This window comes from Helicoverpa zea, chromosome 31 (genome assembly GCF_022581195.2).
Source record: "Helicoverpa zea isolate HzStark_Cry1AcR chromosome 31, ilHelZeax1.1, whole genome shotgun sequence".
Taxonomy (NCBI): domain Eukaryota; kingdom Metazoa; phylum Arthropoda; class Insecta; order Lepidoptera; family Noctuidae; genus Helicoverpa; species Helicoverpa zea.
This window is the reverse complement of record NC_061482.1, coordinates 2,521,582-2,538,072: the sequence shown is the minus strand read 5'-3', so window position 1 is coordinate 2,538,072 and position 16,491 is coordinate 2,521,582. Positions and strand designations below refer to the sequence as shown.

General features: G+C 36.8%; 1 protein-coding gene across 1 annotated transcript in view; it reads left to right on the top strand.

Moving 5' to 3' along the window:
• The first annotated feature begins 511 nt into the window (after positions 1-511).
• LOC124645250 (angiopoietin-related protein 2) overlaps positions 512-16,491 on the top strand; it is a 97,366-nt gene continuing 81,386 nt past the window's right edge. Inside the window, exon 1 of the mRNA XM_047185042.1 lies at positions 512-607. The gene's annotated coding sequence lies outside the window, so the exon portion shown is untranslated. The remainder of the gene's footprint in view (positions 608-16,491) is intronic.

The following is a 16,491-nucleotide window of genomic DNA, read 5'->3' as shown; positions in this document are numbered from 1 at the left end:
TAACATCGATTTATCCCATTTTATAGGTTCACTAAATGTTACCAAAACTAAACTCGAATTTTATTTTTATAATTTCAATATTTTCCTCCTTATATCGTCATAACTATTATTTTGAATTTGTTCCTAATTTTGAAGTAGGAGGTAGTCGGTTTTATTTTAGTTTCTTTTCCAAATCTAAGATTGTTGCTGACCTATTTAATTAACCATCCCTGAATGAGTTATCGAACCAGCAGGAAAACCCGAGGAGCATACAACTGTAACAGTCGAGGGCTGTGGGACGCTCAGCGCACTGTGGCAAACTCCCGCGGCAGCAGTGAAAGCCCACTTTCATCGGAGTGGGGTCCCACCACGAGCACAACAAAAGTGAACGTCGTTGCGTGCGCGTGAGTGGCAGTACGTCTCGAAGCGTGAGCCGCGCGTGTCGTGCGTATCGTAGTATCGTGATGCTTAGATGGTGCTTGGTGGTGTTGCTCGCGGGCTCGGTAGCGGCGGGTGGCCGCCTGCCCCGAACCTCCCCGCCCTCCCCCCCAACTCCTGCGCCCTCAGCCCCCCCAAGGCTGCCCCAGCGGAATCTCACCCTCGCCTCCAGATCTTCAGTACGAAACAGGTCAGTGACAACCCTAATTTACGTCCCCGAAAACATATTGTAACTGAAGTTAACAAAGTTCACCAAATATTCCGACTATGTATTCCAACAAAACCGTATCAAGTTACAGTAATTTGCGAAACCAACACTGCCCTTTATGCGTACAACACCTACTTTTCGTTGCATAATAGTGATTAAACTTAACTTAGGTTCAATGTTTTTCTTATGCTGATGCTCGGAGTGTCATGGCACCTAATATTATTTAGATTCGCTTAACATTGAGTGTGTATTATGTGATAGCGGTGGGTGCGTAGTGAGGCAAGAGTTAAGAGTAGCCGTGCAAGCTTTTGTGCATAAAGTTGTCAAGTACAACGACTATAGCTAACCGCGCGGTGTCGGGGCGCTATCAATGAAATACTACGGCCATCGGCCTAGTTTTGAAATTATTGGTGATATAATATCAGAGCAGGCTCGATGGAGCGGGTGTCGCTAGCGGATTTGCACGAAAAACGCGTTGGACTACCTTTACTTATGCCATAGATAAATGTTCGCACAGAAACGACAGTTCCTTCTGGAGCGAGTGATATAATACACAAGCAAGTTGCCCCATGATGTAACCCATGCGACAGTTAAACTAAAAAAACCGTAAAGCCTATCATTAATAACGATGTTGAAAAACAAAATGTTCACTTTCGTTATTTTGCGCAATGAACAAACTCCGCTCGGCATTTCCATAATTATAGAATTTTATATAAAAAATAAACGATTAATATACTGTTCTGGCTGTCAGCTTACAAAATTAACTCCATAAATATCTGTTAACCAATCATTTCATAACTAATAGATTTGATATATCTAATTAGAGGCCCTATATACGAAACTTTAAGCAAACTCATTGAACGTGTATTAAAAGCAATTTTCTTACTTTTCTTTTTGTTAATGTGGAGAAATGAAACAGTTTAGTACAATTTCAGATTGCTCCAATTTCTATTCAGAACCTCAGGTCTGAATCGGGTTTCAGTTTTAAACACCGGCGCAAAGAACCAACCTCTCGAGTATGAGGGCGCGGGTTCGATTCCAGGTCAGGCAAGTACCAATGCAACTTTTCTAAGTTTGTATGTACTTTCTAAGTATATCTTAGACACCAATGACTGTGTTTCGGATGGCACGTTAAACTGTAGGTCCCGGCTGTCATTGAACATCCTTGGCAGTCGTTACGGGTAGTCAGAAGCCAGTAAGTCTGACACCAGTCTAACCAAGGGGTATCGGGTTGCCCGGGTAACTGGGTTGAGGAGGTCAGATAGGCAGTCGCTTCTTGTAAAGCACTGGTACTCAGCTGAATCCGGTTAGATTGGAAGCCGACCCCAACATAGTTTGGGAAAAAGGCTCGGAGGATGATGATGGTCTCCCGTGGGAACTAATTCACGCACCCGGTAAAAAGCTTAAAACCTTCCGCAATAAATGAGGTAACGGACCAGTAGTTCCCAAGATTAGCACGGACACAAATAAATTCTTCAGACGTAGGTACGTTGATCTACTTAAGTATGTGCAATTTTTCCCAGTTGTACTCTTTGAGATTGCATGTTTTTATTTCATCATAAAGATTATATATTCTGAAACTGTATTTGTTGACGATAAAACTTTGGCTTCACGATCGTTTGTTTTTTACTTGTTTGAAGATTGAACATTTAATATTTGTTCTTATTAAAAAAATCTCCCGGCGGTTTCAGCCGCGTCCCTGGCAATATGTGTTCCCGTATATAAAATTCGTAAAAGTTGTCTCTAGCCTGCTAGAATTGATGCAATTTTTCAATCCTGTAATTCCTGAAATAAGCGTGTGAAAACCAAACCATATAATAATCTCCAGCTTTATATCCTATTGATTAGGCGCATTTTGTATACAAGAAAACATACATCTTCACATATCTTCCTTTAGCAAAATTAACATAATAACAACATTTTCATACGCCTATGTCTTTAAAAAAGTTCAACGATAAAAAGTTTCGTTGCAAAAAAAAGCACCTATCCAAATATTTCCACGATTCTAAATTAAAAAGTTGACAGTTACAAACGTTGGCTTTGTGACTCAATATATTATTTATTTTAATTAATTCTACGCATTATTCAGACGCAAGTACCGCTATATTTACCGGAGTTTTGTAATAATAAACCTGTTCTATTGATTTTATAAATATTGTTTAAAAAATAAATTGAAGTCAACGTTCTCCGAAACGAAATGGCAAATAGTCTTTTAGCTTTTTAGAAAAAGCATGCGGAATTCAAAAATAGAAATTGCTTTTGAAGAGATTTTTATTTTTCCATTATGCATATTAGGTAAGTAAAGAGCGAAATAAATGGTTTGTTGATGAGTAATACGTTAAATCCCACGGTTTCTAAAGAAATTTAAAGGAACTACTCGTCCCTCCTCGAATTTTCAATCATTCATACCAAAAAAAAGATAAACAAAAAGGTAATCCTGAAAAGAATTTGTATACATTGGTGGTTAGACACTGATTAATTTACAATCATTTTTATAAATAAACGATTAATCACAAGAAATATAAAAGAGGGGATTTTTTGAAGGCATCCATTGTTTTTGAAATCTCTTGTGTTTTGTGAAGAAGTTCTTTCGCAATTATAAAACTTTAATTGCCACGTTTTAATGCGAGAATATTTCATTGAAAGAAACTGTGTTAACTACGTATTGTTTATGAATGTGTAAGTAAAGCAGATGCCTAGACGTTCATGTCTGCAGATGCGTGCGGTAAATGGTCCCGCTTTCCACATTCCCTCGCGACAATTCGCTTGCCGCGTTGATTCTTACATTTTTCTATAACTAGACTTACCGACTTTTATTTAGTTATCGTGCAGTAACAATTTGAACATGTAAGTACCTATATCATGGCCACGTTCACTTCCTCTACCGTATTATAAACCAATTTGTGAACATTCATTGTTCAAGATACCTGGCTGGCTATTTGTAACTGCCAGCTCCGGGCTAGGATTTTCCATCTATCAGGTTATTCACTGCTTAACTTGTTACGCATAAATAAATGTTAGACAGATGTATCCAATTAATCACGGGTCATTGATATCAAAACGGCTCGATTAGGTATATTTTTATTTGTTGACATTCTATCGCTCTTGCAATAGAATTATATAAAATTAACGCAATAGCGGGCGTCAAAGAAGACCAATGATGCCTAATACGAATCTGACTTTATAATTATGTATGTAAAATATAGCGAGGTTTAGCGTACAAAGGCGATGCAGCGGGCTCGAGAGTCGGGCCTGATGGCGCGCCGTCGCCGCCTCGGGACACGGTGATGAAACATTCATTTCGATCGCAAATATTCAGCTAAATTGCTCTCATTACACTACCTATGCAATAAATGCGAAATTTAAGACTAATAATACTCCTTACCAGCTAGTAACATCTACTTCGGTGACACTAATTACACCTTCAGAATCTGAGTCTAATGCGTTCTACAATTATCAGAAAATAAGTCGTAGTCACCTTTCTAGAACGAGTATGTTGTTGGGCGGTTCCTTCTAAGCTCCAAGTACAAACAGGTGGACGATAGAGGCGCAGCTTGCGAGAAACGAGATCAAGGTCACGAGCCCGTATTGTTACTATTCCGACGCTAATTACGGCTTCTAATATCTGCTAATACGAGCTGCGTTCACTGCGCTTTACTGTGGAAAGCTACTGCAACTTACAAACAACTTAACTAGTTAGGTACGTGTGCCATACTTGTGCCAATTAATCGATGAGACATCTTCCATTCAAGTAGTAATGAAGATTCGTTATGCGGGCATGTCGCGATCGCGTCTCCGTTCTCGAAGGGACAGTCGACCGGCCAAGGACGCTAATCGAGCGAATGTATGGCATGCAACGTATGAACTTTGCAACTGGTCTAAAAATATAATATACAAAGATTATTTTTCAGTGCAATCGGCCTTTCGTATGTTGGCGTATGCTTCGGGCTGCTGTGCTTATAAATGTCAATGCCGCGTGACGTGTGCCCAGGAAGAGGTCTGGGCGTTACGATGTCGCTGATCACTGCCTGTATCTATAACAAGGACAAAATGTATGTGATTGATCTTATCACCTTTCGGAACCGGCCCGTTACCTACCTAAACAACTTACAATAAAGTGCAGTATCTTTTATTATGTATGTTTATGTCTGTCACGGCAACTGCACACACGTTTGTTTATTTAATAATTAAGAGATCCATGCTAACCTAGATTCATGATAAACACACAAACACGCCAAGCGTTCTCCATTAGACTTCAAACATATAAATGTTATATCATTATATTATGTTGTAATGTTATTTATAATTTTATTTTATAATCGAATGATTTATTTTCCTCTTCGAGTCCTTGTGCCTATGTATCGAAAAGTGAAAGTTTTTTATTTCGGATTGCAGACTTGTATCTAGAAAATGATTGCTGTTATTGCTTGTTCTATGGCCAGTAATTACCTATAACAAACATTAAACAAAGAAACTATTGCTAAATATTGCAATCAAATCAATTATAACAACTGAAAGGTAATTTCATCCACTACATTGAAGCTTTTAGCTTGCTGGCTGCGGTAATCTGAAATCCCTAAAGCTTCCTTTAATTTTGCATCCTTTCAAAAACAGTAAAGCAAGTTGAAGAAAATAACGTATAAAAACCTTCATAAGTGCACTGAACCACAATTTAACGAAACATGTAACAACACAAATAATCTTAATTTGACTGTGCGCTAAATAATATAGAATGCGGCCTTCTGACCGAAGATATGCATAAATGAGTACCCGTCTAACATAATTTAGACTTAAAGTTCAATCAAATTACAAAATATTCCTAATTATAAAGTGATATTCGTAGTTAGGCTCGCTTGTTATTTAGTTCTAAATGTTTTTTAATCATATGTGAGGCTGATAATGAATTTGCGGTTTCAATGTCGACCATCTGTTCAGTACTTTCGCATCTTTTTTTCTTACTGCATTCTTTCCTATTTATACTTAACTCAGTCTGTCAATTTATCAACATTCGTACTCCTAGGACAAATTACAGCATGGGGTCATAAGAACCTTATTTGGTGAGAAATCATCAAACGACCCCGTCCACTTGAGCCCTTCTTGTACCCAGGGCAGGGTGACCCTAGACAATTACTGACTAAAACCCACCATGTTCCTTCTGGAACCCTTCATTTATTAGGGCCTCAGTAACTTTTTTGAACACACCCCCAATCCTGACAGGATTGGGTCATAAGGCCATAGCTAGCTATCGTATAGGTATGGGTACTGAGTTACGCGAGATTATTAAGAATTACTTACAGAGGAAAGAAATAACACATATATTAATCACTTTTATCTCTAGTTTAGCCATTTCAATTTTTCCGTCACACTCATAGTTCCGGGACTGGTTACGGCATGAGGTCATGGGGTTCGCATCAGTAAAGGGTACCCATCATTACACCGCGGCATGTAATGTGAGCAACCTCTTACCGTGACTTGCATAATCTGAATAACTTGACTTGTGGCTAAATGCACATCATCCCAAATACTTGGTTAATTGTAGGGTAAAAATGAGGTAAATGTCTGAAAGGGTAAAATAAGGTATCACGAAATATATTTGTGTAGTTTTATGTTAAGCCAGTTAAATTATTATAAGTCAAAGTTAACATGGGGGAGAAAAATGATATTGAAAAAACAGTTCATCAGTTATATTTTGTCTATCGTGAAGACATTAGTAGCCAACTTTGTAGTTACATGACTCTTTGGGCTCCACACCTAAGTTATTTGAGCTAAATAAATTGTTCGTTACAAATAACAATTTCTAAATTCTCTTTATCCGCAACTTCTCGATCGTATTACGTAAAACAAGGAACAGAGAATAAGTAGAGTGATCATATTTAGTTACAATTATCTATTATAGTGGTTAAACCACTTACGCTTAATACTTAACTTAATAGTTGTTGCAGAAAACGTTATCTAACTGATAGAATAGCTGTCAACAACAGTATTGTCGCTTTTATTTACTCATAATGTGCCAAAGATGTTATGCGTTCTCACAGCATTGCAATGTAGCTCAATGGAGCGTATCAAAGGGATAAATAGCGCAACGTACAAATAACAGACATATTTTCATAATAACTTCATGACATGTTATCATTTTAATCAGTGTTTTTAACGTACATTCCAAGGTTTGTATTACGGAATATAATTTTAAAGCAAGTAGCAAGCATCTGCCACTTAAAGTTTGATTTCACCGGTCACATTAATCTTAATGTAACATACTTTAAGACCATATCTTTCAGTATCAGACAGTGGTAAATATACTTACTGGATTGCTTTCAAACTATTTGTTATGCGAATCACAATTCAAGTCAAAAGTGCAGTAACTACTGACTGTATTGCACAGCTAATCGCAGCGACTGTACGCTTTGCCTATGTTTACGTAATCGCTCGATTGTAGGGCGGAAGCCTACTTATGGTAATATTCAACTAAAACCGTGTGTCTGTCCATTGACATGTTTCGACGTGGAACGACATTAAAACCTAGCAAGTGGGCGGCAATAGTCGTTGAACACTGATATAGGATCGTTTGTTACATAAATGGAGCAAAGCAAACGTATTATTTCAATGTTGGTCGTTATTCTTTGATCCGACTTTAGTGTGTGATCAGATCTGGAATACTATAATTGAAATCACCTCGTTACAAGTGTCTGTTTGAATATAAATTAGTATTGGCAACCATCAGATTTAATTTTAGTGTTGTAACTTCGTTGCCCTATCGGCAATAACTGTATTTCAGACCTTCAATTAATTTTAGTTAATCTGTGTCTAAAATGTCATAGTACGGATACATAAGTAGCTACCTAGTATAAGCTGAGATGATGATTTTGCTTATTATACTTAACTTATGACTGACATGATTTTAAGCAGAAGTCAATGTCAAATTCATTTATCGAAATTAGGCTAATTAAGTTAACACTTCACGTCAAATTAAGTAAGGGCCAGGCCACAACAGTGCGTTACGGCGTCGCATCGCAAAAATCAACGACGCATATCATATTAATCGCATAGCTGTGCAATGTTGTTTTTGCGATGCGACGCCGCAACGCACTGTTGTGGCCTGGCCCTAAGTACAATGAACAGACTTACTATGGCTGGGAAGAAAAAATTATGAACAAACTTCCCAGCAATACAGAAGCAATTAAATGATGAAGATTCTTTAGAAATGAAGAATTTTGAAAACTTTCACGGCCAGGATATACTTACTCTATGATAATAAGTTGACTTACCAAAATACCATATTATAACTCTCTCCACAAATAAATTATCATGCCAATGTAGCATTTACATGATTCTATGCACTTGATATTTATATAAATGCAAATTATTTTGAATTTAATTCAGAGCGAATATGCATGACCGTATAACTGTTTGATGGTCTTTCGTTTGAATTTGTTCGTGAAAACAAAATATTTGACTTTCGACTTTTATACCAATGTGCCTACTTTCGTTTGTTATTTTATATCAAGTGTATAGTTTTATTTACGAATTTATTTTTATACCACTCGACACCACAGAAGTGTGAAGAGTAATTACTTAGGGAGTTTTAATCAACGCGTGTAAATGTCTCTTCACATAAAACTATCTCCGAAACTTGAGCAGATTTAGGAAAAATAGATTTAAAGTATCTACTACTTATTCATATTTTCTCATATAAAAATCTGAAAAATGATGTAACTCGATTTATACTTCTTTTCACTAGAGGTACAATTTTTTGTGTTTTATATTAGGTACCTAGAAATTTGCACCTATACCTTTACCTAACAAGAAAACGTGCTGAAAAAAGATAAATAACAATTAGCTTACCTGAGTTATAGATGCGTAGTTTTATTATTACCATCACATTGCTTTTTTTTTTGCTAGGGATTATAACATTACCTATTTGTTTGCTAACAATCTGTTAAGCCTTGAAACGCCGTAACTGGTGAACTATATTCTAAGAGACCACTGCACCAATTTGTTTTTCCTTAATAACATGGTAAAACAATGCGGCTTAAAGATATCTAGCCCAAATACAGCCTGGTGTAAACAAGTTTGGTCCCACAAGAACACACGTAATAGACTTAAAATAACCTTACCTATATTGATATTTGCTGCGAAGTTTGTGTACCTTGCAGAGGCGCTCTGCCCACGCAAATTGAGTCTAGACCGAAGTATCGAATATATTTGTTTGTACCGACTACAAAAAGAGGGATTTACCTGCATGTATATTATTTTGAAGGATCTGTTAGAGGTACCAGTGTCATACACCACTTTACCTAACTGTTACAGCCTTTTTATCGTCCCACTGCTGGGCACAGGCCTCCTCTCACACGGAGAAGGATTGAGCATTAATCACCACGCTTGCTCAATGCGGGTTGGTGATTTCAGACTATATAGTCCAGGTTTCCTCAAGATGTTTTCCTTCACCTTTTTATCAGCCATTGGTATCTAAGATATATTTAGAAAGTACATACAAACTTAGAAAAGTTGCATTGGTACTTGCCTGACCTGGAATCGAACCCACACCCTCATACTCGAGAGGCTGGTTCTTTAACCACTAGGCCACCACGACTTTACCTAACTACTAATAAAAATATATTGAAAGGAAAACTATTGCTATTACGCATGTTTTACCTCACTCTGGACTTCTTGCTTCTTTGGACGTATGTTCTTAATATATAAGGTCTACAGTTCTCGTTAAAATAGTAGACCCAAGAGTCCAAAATGCACGGACAAAACACTACAGCGTATGCAAAAGACGTCAAATGGCTCAATTCAGGGATGCAAAGATATTTGACGAGAATACTATGTAGCTGGAAGCTCAGTTCATTTCTAACTACCGTTCCCAATATTCTATCTACAGTTGATTTGCTTACTAGAGATAGAAATTTGACATTAGCTCCATACAAATGATGCCAAACTTCAATCTCTAATCGCAAGAGAACGCATAGATCGGTTACAGAAAATCACCGTACATCTATGTAGTCAACACACTTTTTGTGGCATGTGTTAAAAAAACAGGCCGTAACTCGGACGCATCTAATTGGCATCTAAAGTTATAAGGCAATACGGCAGATGCTATCTGTATCGAAACCTAAACAATATGTAGATGATTGATGCTGCTTCCATTAACCTTGTTGGAGAATGCTTTAATGCCAGTTTGAGTAAAGACGCGTCGGTTTTGGAGAACACCAGTTTTTCAGATAGAATCGCAAATGACTAGGTTGGCGTTGAACAAATAGTTGACACGAATCATGGGATTTGGGTAATGTAGTCTTCATTTTAAAGTGAACTGCAATTTGGGTTTTAAAAATCGACGTTTTTTTCACGACTTCTCAAAAACTAGTAGGCTCTCAATGGAAATGTTAATAAGCCATACCTACATATTTAAAATTACATCTCGCGGTTTCAGCCGCGTCCTGGGGAAATTCTTCCCGTACACGAATAAAATATAGGTAACCCACGTCAATCAGGGATACTTTGATATTCTAATACTGAAATCGGCCCATTAGTTTTTTAGCCTATTCGATTAAACACATTTTGATAATCATAATCTAGATAAGTAGATCTACTTACTCACAGCAGAATAAAAAAAAATGCGCACCAAAACAAGTGCCAAACACTTTAATGGCTTTTTTAACCTCAAAATTAAAAGTCATAGTGAACGGAAACATTGATATCGTACGTTTTTGTAACAGCCCATATTTAATTACACAATACTTAATCTCAATTTAACATCATTAGTGCGAGAGTACGATTGGCGAGGCCATTGCTTAGTAAAAAGCTATGTGTATTTGCCGCGGTAACTTTAGTGTGACAATATTAATAACGCTGATTGTACTTAAAACTTAAAGTAGATTGAATAGGTTCTGATCCGGGTGGTACCTATATTTGGGTTCCGCTTTCCAAAAATAAGGTGCAATACAATAATCATCAATTTTTTGCTGGAAAATGGTGTCTTACCTATATATTGGGTTGCCCCGGAAACTGGGTTGAGGAGGTCAGATAGGCAGCCTCTCCTTGTAAAACACTAGCACTCAGCTGTATCCAGTTAGACTGGAAGCCGACCCCTACATAGTTGGGAAAAGGCTAGGCAGATGATGAGTGTCATTCACTTGTCACATAATACAGTTTTAATATTTACGTCTTTCTTGCACAAAAACATTTTTTGTTTATTTTTGCCGTCCCTTCTTTTCAATGTTAAGTTTTAACTGCTTTTCCAAGGCTCAGTTAAATATCAACCAGATTACAATATGTAGATTGTAGATATATCATGTCGTAACAGTGAGAACAAGCTGTAAGTAATTACATATTTCTTTGAATTTTCCTCGTAAAAGAAAACACACCTGCACTCAATTATTTTTGTAATTAATTTTTTATTTAGTTTTTGTTGACCTACTTTTTATTTTAAATTACAATATAATTTTCTATTTATTTATCAAAATATAGTTATCAAAATATTTTTTTTATATTTTTACATAACACCTAAGATAAATTTTATCCCCTGATGAAATTAAACTACGTCTTATATTAGCGATACAACTGTACTTACCCACTTTATGCTTGTTAGCAATTCAAACTTAATTTTCATCATCAAAAGACATTAACATATAATATGAACGATAACTAGAAGCGACTTAACTCGGTTCTCGAAACGATGTCGAACATAATTTTATAAATTGCGTTCGACGAAAGGGGATTGCCACATCCAGTGCTCAGTCCGACACGACAATTCGTGCCAACAATTGTTTAAACACTTATTTGTTAACAGCAATCCATAACTGTAAAACTAATTGTTGCAAGACCTAAGCATACAGAAAGTGCTTTCGAAATATACTATTCATCACTTGTAACATATCATATACAGTACAATATGTATTAATATTGTCTAACTATATCTTAGCTCGTAAAGAAGTAATTTCAGTTTTGTTGAAGCAGTTGTCGGTTGCATTCGCATCCTGTGGGAACTCTTTGATAAGTAACATACTTCTTTGATAAGTAGCCAAAGTCTTCCTCGTTAAATGGGCTATCTGCCACTGAAAGAATTTTCAAAATCGGTCCGGTAGTTCCTGAGATTTGCGCGTTAAAGCGAACTGTTTTAAAATATTATTATAGTTATGTACATCACAATTATGTGATCGTTTCGGCCGGTAGCTCCAGTCAGGTTTTACAAAGCTCGAGGGTATTTCAAAAGCGACCTTCGACCATCAGATTATCTAAACTTTTACATTCGAGAGACCGACATCTGACTGAATGGAGGCTGCTACACCAAATTAAGTTGACATTGTGTGACTGTCCGCTTGACTTACTCGCGAGTTATGCATTTTTTCTTCAATACTCGTTCATAATTTCGCGACAAAGGCTCAATTCATCCTCTTAGGAAATAGCAAACATGTTTTGGCGTACTAATTCGCGTGATTTATTATCAAGTTTGCTGAGAATATCCGAATCCGGAGAAGGCTTGGCCAATTTATTTTTATAATAGGATATAATGAACTGTGTATCGTGGTTAGACAGTTCAAAGATAGGCTTGTTAAAACCGCAGCCTTGTGGACGACAAACATTTAATAAAACGACATAATGATTTTATTCGAATCGAAAAGTCATCGGTACCTGACATGCGAATATTGGGTAGGTAGGTACATAATGTTTTATTTCGCGAAAGCGATTGAGTTTGGTATACTTGTTTGTATGTATCGACGACCGAACTAACGCATACTAAGACAATGTGCATATACATTAACACACACAACTAAAGCTCTCATGCTTTCGCGAAAAAAACATTTGTATCGAATAGGTAGCTTGCTAAATAATGTCGTTAACAACCACCGTTAGAGCTAAGTCAATGCACTATCTTCTATGACCTTTTCTCAGCGGTCAACTGTCAAATATTTACGAATTTATTTTACACAATATTCATAAGTATCGACAGTTCGGGTATTTGGGTTAATATCTTGTGACCGAGGCTCGTTTTAGTTACGCTGGGGTCAGTAGAGGCCTCAACACGCACTCTTTCGAGATCGAGTCATAGAGTTCACACTACGCACTGCCTAGTCGCGACTCACCCTTGACCTCATCTGTACAACATCGATTTCTTTCATCTCCACTCCGATAACACAAGCGAATACATTTTTACGCAATTTGTTTGATATAACCTATTGACATTTTATTGATTTTTAATTTTGTTATCGATATCTTTTTAAATCGCGTTTGGAACTTATTGCTTGGCAACTTTCTTGCTAAAATTATTGTATTGTGTAAGCACACTGCAGACTAAACAGTCGGCCGACAGTTGACCCGATGTTGGTCATTTTTTTTTATAGATAATCTTTATCCCAACCAAAGTTTTCAGTCGGCCTTCCGGCTTTATATCTGATCTTTGTAATGTCCGTACTACATTCATCTTCATACTGATTTATGAGCCCAAACGAACTATCGGCCGACTAAAACTTGCAGTGTGGTACTCTCAATCGCGTTTCAAACTTATTGCTTAGCAATTATCATACTAAAATTGTTGTATTACTGTTGTGTGCGTGTAGAACAAGTGACTGTTGTGTTGTTAGCACCTATTACTGAAGTATTGGACCAATGTCCTTCATAAGGTTGTATTTGTTTGAACGGCGAACATTCACGGTGCTTACAGCGATTAAATTAATAATACGAACTGACAGACATTGACTGTATCCGCCTTATGGATAATAGTGTCGCCATATTTATTGGCTATGGTACGCAAAAAATGGTTATGATATATTTTTGTTGAGTGTAGATGTGACACAATAAGTGTTTTTGTACCTAATGAATTCTTGTTGTGACTTATTGTCTAAGTAAAACAGTGCCAATAAAAACTTATTATATCTTTTTTAAGACTTAAAGTTTGGGATATCCTAAATTCATATATATGTTATGGACCATGTGATTAATTCGGGCATTATTTATAATGCCCGAGCATTATGAATAATGTCTAGCTTTATCGGGCCAAGTGATTAATAACTATCTTAACTTCATTATTTATCACATTGCACGGGCATTATTATATTGCTACATGACAGTTGGGCAATTTGATAATAAAGCTATATTTTATGCGGTGCGAGGGTGGCAGTTGTTCTAATAAATAAATCCGGTTACTTGCTACATATTTTATGATTATTGTTTTAAATTATATGTTCCATTTTAATGGGAAATTATAAGTCTAGGCACAAAACTATTAATTGGACAATTGTCATCTAATTTACTAACTCGGCCTCGTTTTTCTTGATCGCATTTTTCTTGGCTCGTTTTTTTATGGTAGAATTTAATTTGGATTCAAAACATTGTATTAAAAACTGAACTTAGTGACGAAAACGAATCGCTGCAAAACCGACTCCACGTAGTCTTGTCTGCCCTACCCCTAGAGTGCAATTCAAAACCGCGTAGGCACGGAGGGGCGAGGCGGCCTGCGAGCTGAGGCGCAGGTAGTTGAAGCGCTCGCCGCCGCGGCTGAGGCTGGCCGGGAGCCGGCCAGCAAGCCGAAGCTGCGGTGGTGAGCGTGAAAACCATCTGCGACGATAAGCTCGCATGGGACCGCCGGAGCCCCGCAGCGCCGGAGCCGTGACAGAAGCCATGCTTGCTGCATGTTGCATGCCTACTTTTATACTCTGTCAATTGATATGGGATGTGTTATATTTAGTTTATTTTAAGTGAAATGTCTATAACAATAAAAAAATGAAATTAAATATGTTTGTATTACTTTGCCCAAAAGGTCACGGGCAATATGTATAGTGCCCGGTCAATTTGATTGTTTGAATAATTATTATCAAATTGCACTCTCATATTGGGCATTATTCATAATGACCGGGCATTATGTATACTGCCCAATTTATCACTTGGTCCATAACATATACATTTTTTTTTCGTTTTTCTATTTAATATCCTAGTGAAGGTTAAAAAAAGCTAGTGTTTTTCCGCTCTTAATGCAACTAGAAGTCTTATTCTGTTATATATTTTTTTTTCTACATCAGATATTTAATGTAAGATTTATTTCAAAAAGCTTACAATGGTCCAATTTAAACTAAGTGCATTCATATACAGCAGTCAAATGTAACACGAGAGGCCACCAATTTAATTCGTACTTGCTTTTAGGAGTTAAATAAGTTAACAGCTATAGGTAATTGTGGGACTAAACTCAACAGCAGGAACAATGAAATAGTAACTAATTAAATATACATTAATAGTTTGAAATGAACACTTCAAAAACCCACAATTTAATGTCATAAATGTCAAAACTTACTTGATGCACGACTCAACTTTGTCGCGTCGTGCGATGAGCAGTATTTAATAGAAGCATTGGTAGGGTATGTATTAGTACAATATTTCTTATAATTGTACAATAACTAAACCCATTGTTTTATGGTTTGCGGTCTTTACCGTCAGTCAGGCACTCAAGCAGTCGGGCACCTGACTGACCTCGAGTCGAGATAGATTCGATAACAATACGATTGTTGAAAACTTGAATTATGTTCTTAAGTTACGCCAAGGAAGGTTATTTCGATCGTATCGCACTACGAAAATTGTTGGTATTATTTGTACTGCTTATCAGAACTTTTAGAAATAATGCACAGTTCATTTTTATGTTCTCATACTGTTATGCAACTAATGACCCTATTATCAAATATTTTCTTTTGTTGAGTTCGTTATCTGAGGCATTTTTCTTTTCATTGTGGCTAAGATAAAAGTTTAAGGTTATCATTTTGACAATAGACTTCTAGATACCTAAATTAAAGTTGATTGTATATGTAACTTTATATAATGCAACCTTAATTATTAGAGAAAATGACTCTAGTTGCTAGGTTTTCAGGTGATTTAGCTTTACATTTCATGCATGATCAGGGCATCAAAAACTAATTAAATGCTATACTCTTCATTAAGCAGCTTTGGCAATATCACGATGTTTAATAACTAGATCATATATGTATATCTCTCTCTCTTTCCTGCTATGTATCCCACATGGTGGTGGGGTAAACTTTCATAATTTTTCTTCTCCACTTCGCTCTTTCCGTGACATCGTGACACCTGGCACTCCTTCATGTCATCATCATCCAAGCTATGCTCTTCATTTAGCAACTTTAGCAATATAACAATGATTAATAACCTGATCTTATACGTAATTAAGTAGAGTAATTAAACAGTAGAGTCAAGTATCGAGTCATCTCGATTAGTCCGAGACGATCTCAGTCGAAATGATAACGACCTCAAGTTGATAGTCTCTGGCCAAAATACAAGTTTCCCGATATGGCGGGAAGCGACTATATAGTGTTTATGCGTTCATCTTGTCTATGGTTGACTGACCTTGCTTGCCACTAAGATGGCGTACACGGGTTTGTTAATAGAAATTACAAATTAATGAAAAAAGGACGGTGTTTGGTTTCTAGATGATGCTGTAGCTGTTTCCCGCGGTTTTATCTGCACGTAGAGAGTGGTTAAATCGTTTCAAAATGTCAGGTTTCTAGACTAAGTTTTCGAGCGTCTTTATCATATGACGAGAAAAAACCAAAGTATTTTACTTTGGTTTTGAAAAATATTTCATGATAGTACCCTGATTAAGGGTATTGCTGGCACAAGATCTTAGATTTCCATTGGATCTTATTTTCGCATTTTTTTTTGCCTGTCTATCCAACCTCCTCAACCCAGTTACCCTGGCAAGGCAACCCGAAACTCCTTGGTTTCTTGCTTCCAACCACTCGTAACAGCTACCACAGATGTGCATGACGCAAAAGCCTAGTGAAAAAAAAAACATTTTTTAGTCGACAAACGCAACATCGTGAAAGGCAATAGGTCACATTTCATTCTTGAGATGTCATTGACACCAAGTG